Source organism: Bos indicus x Bos taurus, chromosome 16 (genome assembly GCF_003369695.1).
Source record: "Bos indicus x Bos taurus breed Angus x Brahman F1 hybrid chromosome 16, Bos_hybrid_MaternalHap_v2.0, whole genome shotgun sequence".
In the NCBI taxonomy this organism is placed as follows: domain Eukaryota; kingdom Metazoa; phylum Chordata; class Mammalia; order Artiodactyla; family Bovidae; genus Bos; species Bos indicus x Bos taurus.
Window position 1 is genome coordinate 41,901,815 of NC_040091.1, and position 12,490 is coordinate 41,914,304.

Sequence of the window (12,490 nt, forward strand, 5' to 3'; positions counted from 1 at the left end):
TTCTGGATTGTGTGTCCCTGGACTTCAGATGGGCCCAGGCAGGGGCTACCTCAGCCATCAGTGGGTTCTTCTGTGTGCCAGACCCTGAGTTGGCCCCCCTGTCTGGCCTCCAAGTATCTGCTGTGGGAGCAGGCAGGCTGCTCCCTGTGTGACCTTGGGCCAGCCCCTTGAGCTCTGTAGGACCCAGAGATGCAACAGTTATCACACTGGCCCAAGTCTGTCCTGAGAAGCAGCCCTTAATCATTCCATCCCCAAGCCCCACACAAGGTTGGTGGTGTTAGACCCATGGGGTCTGGGCTCAGGAGTTGTCAAAATCAAGGGATTTGCCTTCCCTTGGGGCTGCACAGCAGGGCTCTCAGAAGAATCTGGACCAGGTCGCATTGTGGGGAAGGTGGTGGCAGTGACCCCAGAGGCAGCTGTCTGGAGCTTGGTTGGGATCCAGTTCCTTGGGCGTGCACATTAGGTACCTTGACTTGGCTCAGATTTTAGACCTGGGTTCAAATCCTGCCTCCCCTCCTCATGAGTGTCCCCTCTGGTAAGTTCCTAGAAACTTCCCCCAAGTGTTGAGAGGCTGAGAAAGCAGGTGCGGGCAGCTGCCCACGAGGACTCTGTGGGCGCAGGACTGTCCCCTCTCCAAGGTGCTGAACCTGCAGATGCCTCAGCCCTCCTGGCTGCCAGGACTGGGGCTCTGGTGGTGGGACCAGAGTCACCACAACAGGGTACAGATTGGGGAAGGGGGCATTTAGCCCACTCCTGACTCAGGATTGGCAAGGAAGGTCCTCACTCCTTGCAAGAGCTGGCCTCACCAATCCCGGCCCCACATCTGCCCTCGGCAGCGGTGTGGCCAGGGAACACGTTAACCTGGGAGACTGAGGGGGCAGGGAGCAGGACAAGAGAGTCACTCCAACCTGGTGGTAGTTGGAGGGTCCCCCCAACCCCACCCCTACCCTGGGCACCCACTTTGGAGTCCCCACTCAGCAGGGGCTAAGACTGCAGTCATAATGGGATTGGGAACAGGGGTCCGGCTCTGCCACCTACTCCTTTGGTGGCCTCAGGCCAGTCACCACGCTCTCTGGGCTTCTCCATCATCCTGAAGCTCTTGGACTCTGGGCACTTTTTGATGTTCATCCCTGGTCAGCAAGTCTGACCCCAAGCTGAGTTCCCCATTCCACCCCGGTCTTCCTCCCTGGGAGGCCCGGTGAAGTCAGGACTTATCTGGGCTACAAGGTGAGTACCAGGCAAAGGAAGACTAGTGATGGCCAGTTGAGGAGCACTGTCCTGTCACCTGCTTTAATTCCTTTAACCTTAATTAAGGAAGGAAGGTAGATACTATTAACTCCACATAGCATCAGGTGACCTCCCAAGGCCACACCAGACTGTAGGCCTCTAGGAGCTGCTCCACTCCATCTGCAGGGCAGCTCAGCCTGAGGACCCTGGTGCTCCCAGCAGGGTGTCTGCCCGGACCTCCACTGTTCGTGCCCTACCTCCCCGTCTTAGGCCCAATAGTGACCAAGCTCCAGGAGGGCCCATCTTGAGTATGATCAGAGGAATGAAGGAAGGCAGTGAAAATGGGTTCCATCTCTGGGGATACTGGACCTGGGTCACACTAACTCTGTGACAAAAGTGTTAGTTGCTCAGTCATGTGCAGCTCTTTGCAACCCCATGGACTGTAGCCTTCCAGGCTCATCTGTGCATGGAATTCTCTAGGAGAAAATACTGGAGTGGGTTCCCATGCTCTCCTCCAGAGTATCTTCCCAATGCAGGGATCAAACCCCAGTCTCCCACATTGCAGGCAGGTTCTTTACTGTCTGAGCCACCAGGGAAGCTTGTGACTTAGATATAACTCCTGACTCAGTTATCCTGTCTGTAAAATGGGAGCAATGGTCCTAAACGGTTACAAGGTTTCAGCAAGGAGCACATGTCTGATGGTTCTCACTGAGCTGGGGGAAATCAGAATTCTTTCTCAGGGCAGCGGAAGAAGAAAGGGCCCAGGTTGCAGAAATAGCAGCAAGAATGCCTGACCTGGGACTTCCCTGGTCATCCAGTGCTTAAGAATCCACCTGCCAGACAGGGGACTTGGATTTGATCCCTGCTCTGGGAAGATTCAACACACACACACACACACACACACACACACACACACAAAAGCCTGACCTGGAAGTAGAGGGTATCTGCTGTGTAAATCCCTCCACTCCTCCAATGTGAGTGAAGTCTATACATCTCAAAAGGATGGATATTCAGGAAAAGCACTGACCCCACAGCTGGGTGGATGTGATGTGGACACAGACTCATCTGCGGAAGCAGGTGTTTAGTGGAGATGTGAGTCGAGTCTTCTCAAGTCCCCAGAAATCCAGAAGAGGGCCGTGAACAAGTCTAGTCTCTGACTTGGAGAATAGAATAAGAATCCTATCTAGAATCCTGAAGTTCAGGTATTAAAATCAGCCCTGCCCCCACTTTAAGGACTCCAATAGATCCCACCTGAGCTGTTAGGAGAAAAATAGCCCCTCTGTATGCCCACTCTTCTCAGAGGCCGCTGCATTCACCTTTTCCATTGATTATTTTGGTATTTACCATCTTGACTCTAAACAGTATGCTTGTTGTCAGTTTTAGTCACAATCTGTCGATTTCCCATTTGGGAAGATGAAGATGTAGTAGCTCTCTGCTTCCCTGCCCTTACCACACTCTCAACAATTAAATGACAGTCTCAGTTGGCTCCACATTCAGTGCTTGCACCATTACAAACACGCAAATAATATTTGCAGCTGAGACTCGGAGGAAAAAAACGAAAACGATACCTTCTTATCTCTGGCATAGCTTCTTGCTTTCCCTGGAGACTTTTTCCATTTGCTTAATTTTCACATTCATTTAGGAAAAATTATTACTGAAAAAAAGCTTTTTAAAGGATCCTTGGGCTCTACAGGTGTTTTATCTTTCCATCTTTCTGAAAAGTCTGTTCTGTGTCTCCTGACTACCCAGATGGAATTCCACTCTTGATTCTCTGAGCTCGTATCCTTCTGTTTCTTGGTTTACCCCCTTGGTTTGGTGGAGCACATCCTTGAGATGCTTTCTGAGAAAGGGGACAAGAGATGAAAGTGTTAAAAAATCTGACACCCATGAAACTCTTTATGCCATCTTCATGCTTAACTGATGGGTACAGAATTTAGGTGAGTATAGAAATATGTTAGCAATGATCTTCCTTCAACATTTTGAGATTTGCTGTTTTCGATTATTATTATCATTGCAGCATTTAAAATTAGCCCGAAATGTAGCACATGGAAACAATCAGTAGGTTGAAAGAGGAACAGTAAGCATGTCTCTTGTGGGCCAGGAATTTAGGAGTGACTTAGCTGGTTGGTTCAGTTTAGGGTCATTCATGAGGCTGTAGTAAAACTGTCGCTATTGCTGGAGGGTCAGCTGCCAAGATGATTCAGTCACGGGACTAGCAAATTACAGAGGTGGTTATCAGGAGAACCCATTTCCTCTTGAAGTGGACTTCTCCATAGAGACTTCTCACTCATGATGGCTGACTTCCCCCTGAACAAGTGGTCCAGAAGAGAGCCAGGTAGACTCTGCGATGCCTCGAATGCCTCGCCACACATCACATCCCATCCTTTCAGCCGAGTCCTATGTTGCTGTTGAGTTGCTAAGTTGTGTCCAGCTCTTAGTGACCCCTGGACTGCAGCACACCGGGCTGCTCTGTCCTCCACTGTCTCCTGAAGTTTGCTCCAGTTCACGTGCACACATGAGTCAGTGATGCTCTCCAACAGTCCTCTTCATCCTCTGTCACCCCTTCTGCCTTCAGTCTTTCCAGCATCTGGTCTTTCCCACTGAGTCAGCTCTTTACGTCAGGTGGCCAAAGTATCGGAGCTTCAGCATGGGTCCTTCCAATGAATACTCGGGGTTGCTATCCTGTGGGATTGACTGGTTTGATCAGTGTGGAAGAGTTCTACACCTGAGGATGTGAATATTCCAATATGGCACTCACTGGAGTCTGGCTTCTAGTTTCCAGTGTTGCTTTGAGAGCTCCGGGATCATTTATATCTGATCTCTTGTATGTGATTTTTCCCTCTGCTTCCCTCTCTGTACCTCACAATTTGTAGAACATGATTTTTCTCTCTACTGTGTTGAAATAACATGTGTAAAGTTCTATTTTCATGTGTTGTTCCAGGCACTTGGGTGATATTTTCAATCAATAAACTTGCATTCTCTTCTGGGAAATTTCCTTATATTATTTTGTTTATAATTTCCTTCCCTCTGCTTTCTTTGTTGTCTTTTCCTGGAATTTCTGTTTTTCAGTCTTTGACATACTATATAGGACTTCTTAACAATGATTTTTGTTTGTTTAGCTTTTTATTTTTTGGCCACAGAGTGGGGCATGTGGAATCTTGGTTCCTCAACTAGGAATTGAAAAACCACATCCCCTACATTGGAAGCTCAGAGTCTTAACCATTGGACCACCAGTAAAATCCCCATATGAGACTCTTTACTGGTTGTTTTTTTTTTTTTTTTTTTTTCCATTATTTTTTAAACTCCATTTTCTGGAAGATTTCTTCAGCTTATCTTCCAAACATTTTATTGAGTTTTTCTTTTTTTCTATAATATTTTTATTTCCACAAACCATGTTTTGTTATCTGAATGCTCTTTTAAACAGCATCCTGTGCTTGCCTCTTGTTCTCTCCCTCTTCCTTTGAAAATAATGATTGCTTCCTTTTAGTTTGGACATATCCCGCTCACTGATGCTTTCTGTTTTACTGTTGTTGGTTGGTTGGTTGTATTTTTTGGTCTTTCTAATGTATGAGCTATTCCTCAGCAGTCATTGAAAGTTCTGCTCATATGTAAGACTGGGGACTAAAAAGCTAATTGGAAGCTCTGAGCACATGACAGGGACTATCGGTGACCTTCACGGTGGATGACATGCTGAGCCATTTGCTTGTAGAACCTTCAAGTCAGCATCTCTAGATCTTTCTTCCTGACCTCTTCACTCTTCTTGGGAAAAACAGAGCAGCTTGGGGGCTGTCAGATTCTCGGAGCTGACCCCGAGGAAGGCTGGTCTGTCTGCATAGAGGCCTTGTTTGCAGTTGAGCCCTGCCATCCTTGGCAGGACCTGGGACTCTCCAAATCCTTCCTCCAAGAATGCATGCATGTGTGCCAAGTCACTGCAGTCATGTCCAACTCTGTGTGACCCTATGACTGTAGCCTGCTAAGTTCTTTGTCCATGGGATTCTCCAGACAAGAACGCTGGAGTAGGTCACCAAGTATCCTCTAGTGGATCATCCCAAACCCCAGTCTCCTGCATTGTGGGCAGATTCTTTTCTGTCTGAGCCACCAGGGAAATCTGTGACTTAGATACTCACAACTCCTGACTCAGTTATCCTGTCTGTAAAATGGGAGCATGGTCCTCAATGGTTACAAGGCTTCATCAAGGAGCACATGTCAGATGGTTCTCACTGAGCTGGTGGAAATCAGAATTCCTTCTCAGAGCAGGGGAAGAAGAAGAAAGGGCCCAGATTGCAGAAATAGCAGCAAGAATGCCTGACCTGGGACTGCCCTGGTCATCCAGTGGTTAGAATCCACCTGCCAAGGCAGGGGACATGGGTTTGATCCCTGCTCTGGGAAGATTCAAAACATAATTAAAAAAAAAAAAAAAACCTGACCTGGAAGTAGAAAGTGTCTGCAGTGTAAATCCCTCCACTTCCTCAAATGTAGGTGAAGTCTGCACCCACCTCACAGAGATGGGCCTTGAGGAAAAGCACTGACCCCACAGCTGGGTGGATGTGATGTGGACACAGACTCAACTGCAGAAGCCAGTGTTTGGTGGAGACGTGAGTTAAGTCCTCTCAAGTCCCCCAAATCAGGAAGAGGGCCATGAACAAGTCTAATCTCTGACATGGAAAATAGAATAAGAATCCTATCTAGAATCCTGAAGTTCAGGTATTAAAATCAGCCCTGCCCCCACTTTAAGGATTCCAGTAGTTCCCACCTGAGTTGTTAGGAGAAAAATAGCCCCACTCTGGAGAAGGCAATGGCAACTCACTCCAGTACTCTAGCCTGGAAAATCCCATGGACGGAGAAGCCTGGTAGGCTACAGTCCATGGGGTCATGAAGAGTTGGACACGACTGAGCCACTTCACTTTCACTTTTCACTTTCATCATTGGAGAAGGCAATGGCAACCCACTCCAGTGTTCTTGCCTGGAGAATCCCAGGGACAGAGAAGCCTGGTGGGCTGCCGTCTTTGGGGTCGCACAGAGTCGGACACGACTGAAGCAACTTGGCAGAGCAACAGCATACTCACTCTTCTCTCCAGAGGCAGCCGAATTCACCTCTTCTGTTGATTATTTTGGTATTTACCATTTTGACTCTAAACAGTATGCTTGTTGTCAGTTTTAGTCACAATCTGTCGATTTCCCATTTGGGAAGGCGAAGATGTAGCTCTCTGCTTCCCTGCCCCCATCACACTCTCAACAATTAAATGACAGGCTCAGTTGGCTCCGACTCAGTGTTTGCACCATTACAACCATGCAAATAACATTTGCAGCTGAGACTCAGGGGAAAAAAAAACAAACAATATCTTCTATCTCTGGCATAGCTTCTTGCTTTCCCTGGAGGCTTTTTCCGTTTGATAATTTTCACATTCATTTAGGAAAAATAACTACTGAAAAAAAACAACCTTTTAAAGAATCTTTAGGTTCTACAGGTGTTTTATCAATTCCATCTTTCTGACAAGTCTGTTCTGTGTCTCCTGAACACCCAGATGGAATTCCACTCTTGACTCTCAGACACCATATCTTTCTGTTTCTTGGTTTACTCCCTTGTTTTGGTGGAGCACATCCCTGAGATACTTTCTGAGAAAGGGGACAAGAGTTGAAAGTTTTAAAAAAATGAAATGTATGAAACCCTTTATTACATCTCATGCTTAACTAATGGGTACAGAATTTAGATGAGTATAGAAGTATGTAGGCAATGATCTTCCTTCAACATTTTGAGATTTGCTGTTTTCCATTCTTATTGTCTATTGCAGCATTTAAAATTAGCCCGAAATGCAGCAGGTGGAAACAATAAGTAGCTTGAAAGAGTAACAATAAGCATGTCTTTTGTGGGCCTGGAATTTAAGATGACTTAGCTGGTTGGTTCAGTTTAGGGTCACTCATGAGGCTGCAGTAAAGCTGTCTCTATTGCTGGAGGGTCAGCTGCCAAGAGGATGAAGTCACAGGACTAGCAAATTACGGAGGCGGTTATCAGGAGGACCCATTTCCTCCCCAAGTCAACCTCTCCATAGAGACTGTTCTTATTCATGGTGGCTGACTTCCCCCTGTACAAGTGATCCAGAAGAGAGCCAGGTGGATGCTGGGATGCCTCGAACGCCTCAGCACACATACCATACCATCCTTTCAGCCGTGTCCTGTGTTGCTCTTCAGTTGCTAAGTTGTGTACAACTCAGTGATACCTTGGACTGCAGCACACCAGGCTCCTCGGTCCTCCGCTATCTCCGCTACTGAAGTTTGCTCCAATTCATGTCCGTACATGAGTCAGTGATGCTATCTAAGCATCCTCTTCATCCTCTGTCACCCCTTCCTCCTTTGGCCTTCAATCTTTCCCAGCATCTGGTCTTTTCCATTGAGTCAGCTCTTCACATCAGGTGGCCAAAGTATCAGACCTTCAGCATTTTTCCTTCCAATGACTATTCAGGATTGATATCCTTTAGGATTCACTGGTTTGATCAATGTGGAAAAGTTCTATACATGAGGATGTGAATATCCCAATATGGCACTCACTGGAGTCTGGCTTCTAGTTTCCAGTGTTGCTTTGAGAGCTCTGGGATCATTTATATCCTGACCCTTTGTATGTGATGTTTCCCTCTGCTTCCCTCTCTGTATCACGCAATTTGTAGAACATGATTTTTCTCTCTACTGTTTTGAAATAACATGTATAAAGTTCTATTTTCATGTCTTATTCTGGGCACTTGGGTGACATTTTCAATCAATAAACTTGCCTTCTCTTCTGGGAAGTTTCCTTGTGTTACTTTGTTTATAATTTCCTTTCCTCTGCTTTCTTTGTTGTCTTTTCCTGGAATATCTGTTTTTCAGTCTTGACATACTGTATAGGACTTCTTAGGAATGAATTGTTTGTTTGTTTAATTTTTTATATTTTTGCCACACTGTGGGGCCTGTGGAATCTTGGTTCCCCAACTAGGAATCGAAAAACTGCATCCCCTGCATTGGAAGCTTAGAATCTTAACCACTAGACCACCAGGTAAATCCCCATATAAGACTTCTAATATTTACTGGTTTTTTTCATTTATTTTTAAACTCTATTTTCTGGAAGATTTCTTCAGCTTATCTTCCAAACATTTTATTGAGTTTCTCTTTTTTTCTATTGTGTTTTTATTTTCCCAAACCATGTTTTCTTCTCTAAATGCTCTTTTTAAACATGTGCTTGCTGCTATTTCTGCAATCTGGGCCCTTTCCTCTTCTTCCCCCGCCCTGAGAAGGAATTCTGATTTCCACCAGCTCAGTGAGAACCATCTGACATGTGCTCTTTGAGAAACCTGTGCTTGCTTCTTGTTCTGGCCCTCTTCCTTTGAAAATAATGATTGCTTCCTTTTAGTTTTGGACATTTCCCTCTCACTGATGTTTTCTTTTTGCTATGGTTGGTGGGTTGGTTGATATTTTTTTGGTCTTTCTCATGTATAAGGTATTCCTCAGTAATCATTGAAAGTTCTGCTCATATGTAAGACTGGGGACTAAAAAGCTAACTGGAAGCTCTGAGCACATGACAGGGACTATTGGTGACCTTCATGGTGGATAACATGCTGAGCCATTTGCGTGTAGAACCTTCAAGTCAGCATCTCTAGATCTTTCCTCCTGACCTCTTCACTCTTCCTGGGGAAAAGAGAGAAGCCTGGTGGCTGCCAGATTCCAGGAGCTGAGTCCAAGGAAGGCTGGTCTATCTGCGTAGAGCCCTTGTTTGCAGTTGGGCCCTGCCATTCTTGGTATGATCTGGGACTCTCCAAATCCTTCCTCCAAGAATGCATGCATGTGTGCCAAGTCACTGCAGTCTTGTCTGACTCTGTGTGACCCTATGACTGTAGCCTATTAAGCTCCTTTGTCCATGGGATTCTCCAGACAAGAACGCTGGAGTAGGTCGCCAAGTATCCTCCAGTGAATCATCCCAATGCAGGGATCAAACCCCAGTCTCCCGCATTGCCGGCAGATTCTTTACTGTCTGAACCACCAGGGAAATCTGTGACTTAGATACTCACAACTCCTGACTCAGTTATCCTGTCTGTAAAATGGGAGCATGGTCCTCAATGGTTACAAGGTTTCTCAAAGAGCACATGTCAGATGGTTCTCACCGAGCTGGTGGAGATCAGAATTCCTTCTCAGAGCAGGGGAAGAAGAAAGGGCCCAGCTTGCAGAAATAGCAGCAAGAATGCCTGACCTGGGACTGCCCTGGTCATCCAGTGGTTAGAATCCACCTGCCAAGGCAGGGGACGTGGGTTTGATCCCTGCTCTGGGAAGATTCAAAACAAACAAACAAAAAAAACAACCTGACCTGGAAGTAGAAGGTGTCTGCAGTGTAAATCCCTCCACTTCCTCAAATGTAGGTGAAGTCTGCACCCACCTCACAGAGATGGGCCTTGAGAAAAAGCACTGACCCCACAGCTGGGTGGATGTGATGTGGACACAGACTCATCTGTGGAAGCCAGTGTTTGGTGGAGGGGAGTCAAGTCTTCTCAAGTCCCCAAAATTCAGAAGAGGTCCGTGAACAAGTCTAGTCTCTGACTTGGAGAATAGAATAAGAATCCTATCTAGAATCCTGAAGTTCAGGTATTAAAATCAGCCCTGCCCCCACTTTAAGGATTCCAGTAGTTCCCACCTGAGTTGTTAGGAGAAAAATAGCCCCTCTTTGTACCCACTCTTCTCTCCCAAGGCTGCCGCATTCACCTCTTCTGTTGATTATTTTGGTATTACCATCTTGACTCTAAACAGTATGCTTGTTGTCAGTTTTAGTCACAATCTGTCGATTTCCCATTTGGGAAGGTGAAGATGTAGCTCTCTGCTTCCCTGCCCCCACCACACTCTCAACAATTAAATGAGAGTCAGTTGGCTCCACCTTCAGTGTTTGCACCATTACAACCCTGCAAATAACATTTGCAGCTGAGACTCAGGAAAACAAAAACAAAAAACGATACTTTCTTATCTCTGGCATAGCTTCTTGCTTTCCCTGGAGGCTTTTTCCATTTGCTTAATTTTCACATTTGTTTAGGAAAAATAACTACTGGAAAAAAGCTTTTTAAAGAATCTTTAGGCTCTACAGGTATTTTATCATTTTCATCTTTCTGACAAGTCTGTTCTTTGTCTCCTGACTGCTGCTGCTGCTGCTGCTAAGTTGCTTCAGTTGTGTCCAACTCTGTGCGACCCCATAGAGGGCAGCCCACCAGGCTCCCCCGTCCCTGGGATTCTCCAGGCAAGAACACTGGAGTGGGTTGCCATTTCCTTCTCCAATGCATGAAAGTGAGAAGTGAAAGTGAAGTCGCTCAGTCCTGTCCGACTCTTAGCAACCCCATGGATTGCAGCCCACCAGGCTCCTCCGTCCATGGGATTTTCCAGGCAAGAGTACTGGAGTTGGGTGCCATTGCCTTCTCCCTGTCTCCTGACTACCCAGATGGAATTCCACTCTTGACTCTCAGAGCTCGTATCTTTCTGTTTCTCGTTTTGGTGGAGCACATCCTTGAGATGTTTTCTGAGAAAGGGGACAAGAGATGAAAGTTTTAAAAAATCTGACACCCATGAAACTCTTTATGCCATCTTCATGCTTAACCGATGGGTTCAGAATTTAGATGAGTATAGAAATATGTTGGCAATGATCTTCCTTCAACATTTTGAGATTTGCTGTTTTCGATTATTATTATCATTGCAGTATTTAAAATTAGCCCGAAATGTAGCACATGGAAACAATCAGTAGGTTGAAAGAGGAACAGTAAGCATGTCTCTTGTGGGCCAGGAATTTAGGAGTGACTTAGCTGGTTGGTTCAGTTTAGGGTCATTCATGAGGCTGTAGTAAAACTGTCGCTATTGCTGGAGGGTCAGCTGCCAAGATGATTCAGTCACGGGACTAGCAAATTACAGAGGTGGTTATCAGGAGAACCCATTTCCTCTTGAAGTGGACTTCTCCATAGAGACTTCTCACTCATGATGGCTGACTTCCCCCTGAACAAGTGGTCCAGAAGAGAGCCAGGTAGACTCTGCGATGCCTCGAATGCCTCGCCACACATCACATCCCATCCTTTCAGCCGAGTCCTATGTTGCTGTTGAGTTGCTAAGTTGTGTCCAGCTCTTAGTGACCCCTGGACTGCAGCACACCGGGCTGCTCTGTCCTCCACTGTCTCCTGAAGTTTGCTCCAGTTCACGTGCACACATGAGTCAGTGATGCTCTCCAACAGTCCTCTTCATCCTCTGTCACCCCTTCTGCCTTCAGTCTTTCCAGCATCTGGTCTTTCCCACTGAGTCAGCTCTTTACGTCAGGTGGCCAAAGTATCGGAGCTTCAGCATGGGTCCTTCCAATGAATACTCGGGGTTGCTATCCTGTAGGATTGACTGGTTTGATCAGTGTGGAAGAGTTCTACACCTGAGGATGTGAATATTCCAATATGGCACTCACTGGAGTCTGGCTTCTAGTTTCCAGTGTTGCTTTGAGAGCTCCGGGATCATTTATATCTGATCTCTTGTATGTGATTTTTCCCTCTGCTTCCCTCTCTGTACCTCACAATTTGTAGAACATAGTTTTTCTCTCTACTGTGTTGAAATAACATGTGTAAAGTTCTATTTTCATCTCTTGTTCTGGGCACTTGGGTGACATTTTCAATCAATAAACTTGCATTCTCTTCTGGGAAGTTTCCTTGTGTTACTTTGTTTATAATTTCCTTCCCTCTGCTTTCTTTGTTGTCTTTTCCTGGAATTTCTGTTTTTCAGTCTTTGACATACTATAGGGCTTCTTACGAATGAATCATATTTGTTTGTTAGTTTAGTTTTTTATATTTTTTCCACACTGTGGGGCCTGTGGAATCTTGGTTCCCCAACTAGGAATTGAAAAACCACATCCCCTGCATTGGAAGCTTGGCGTCTTAATCACTGGACCACCAGGTAAATCCCCATATAAGACTTCTTATCTTTACTGTTTTTTTTTTTTCTCTTTAAACTCTATTTTCTGGAAGATTTCTTCAGCTTATCTTCCAAACATTTTATTGAGTTTTTTGTTTCTATCGTATTTTTATTTCCCCAAACCATGTTTTGTTCTCTGAATGCTCTTGCTAAACAGCAAGCATCCTGTGTTTGCTTCTTGTTCTGGCCCTCTTCTTTTGAAAAGAATGATTGCTTCCTTTTAGTTTTGGATATTTCCCTCTCACTGATGTTTTCTGTTTTGCTGTGGTTGGTTGGTTGGTTGGCTGATATTTTTTGGTCTTTCGCATGTATGCGGTTTTCCTCAGTA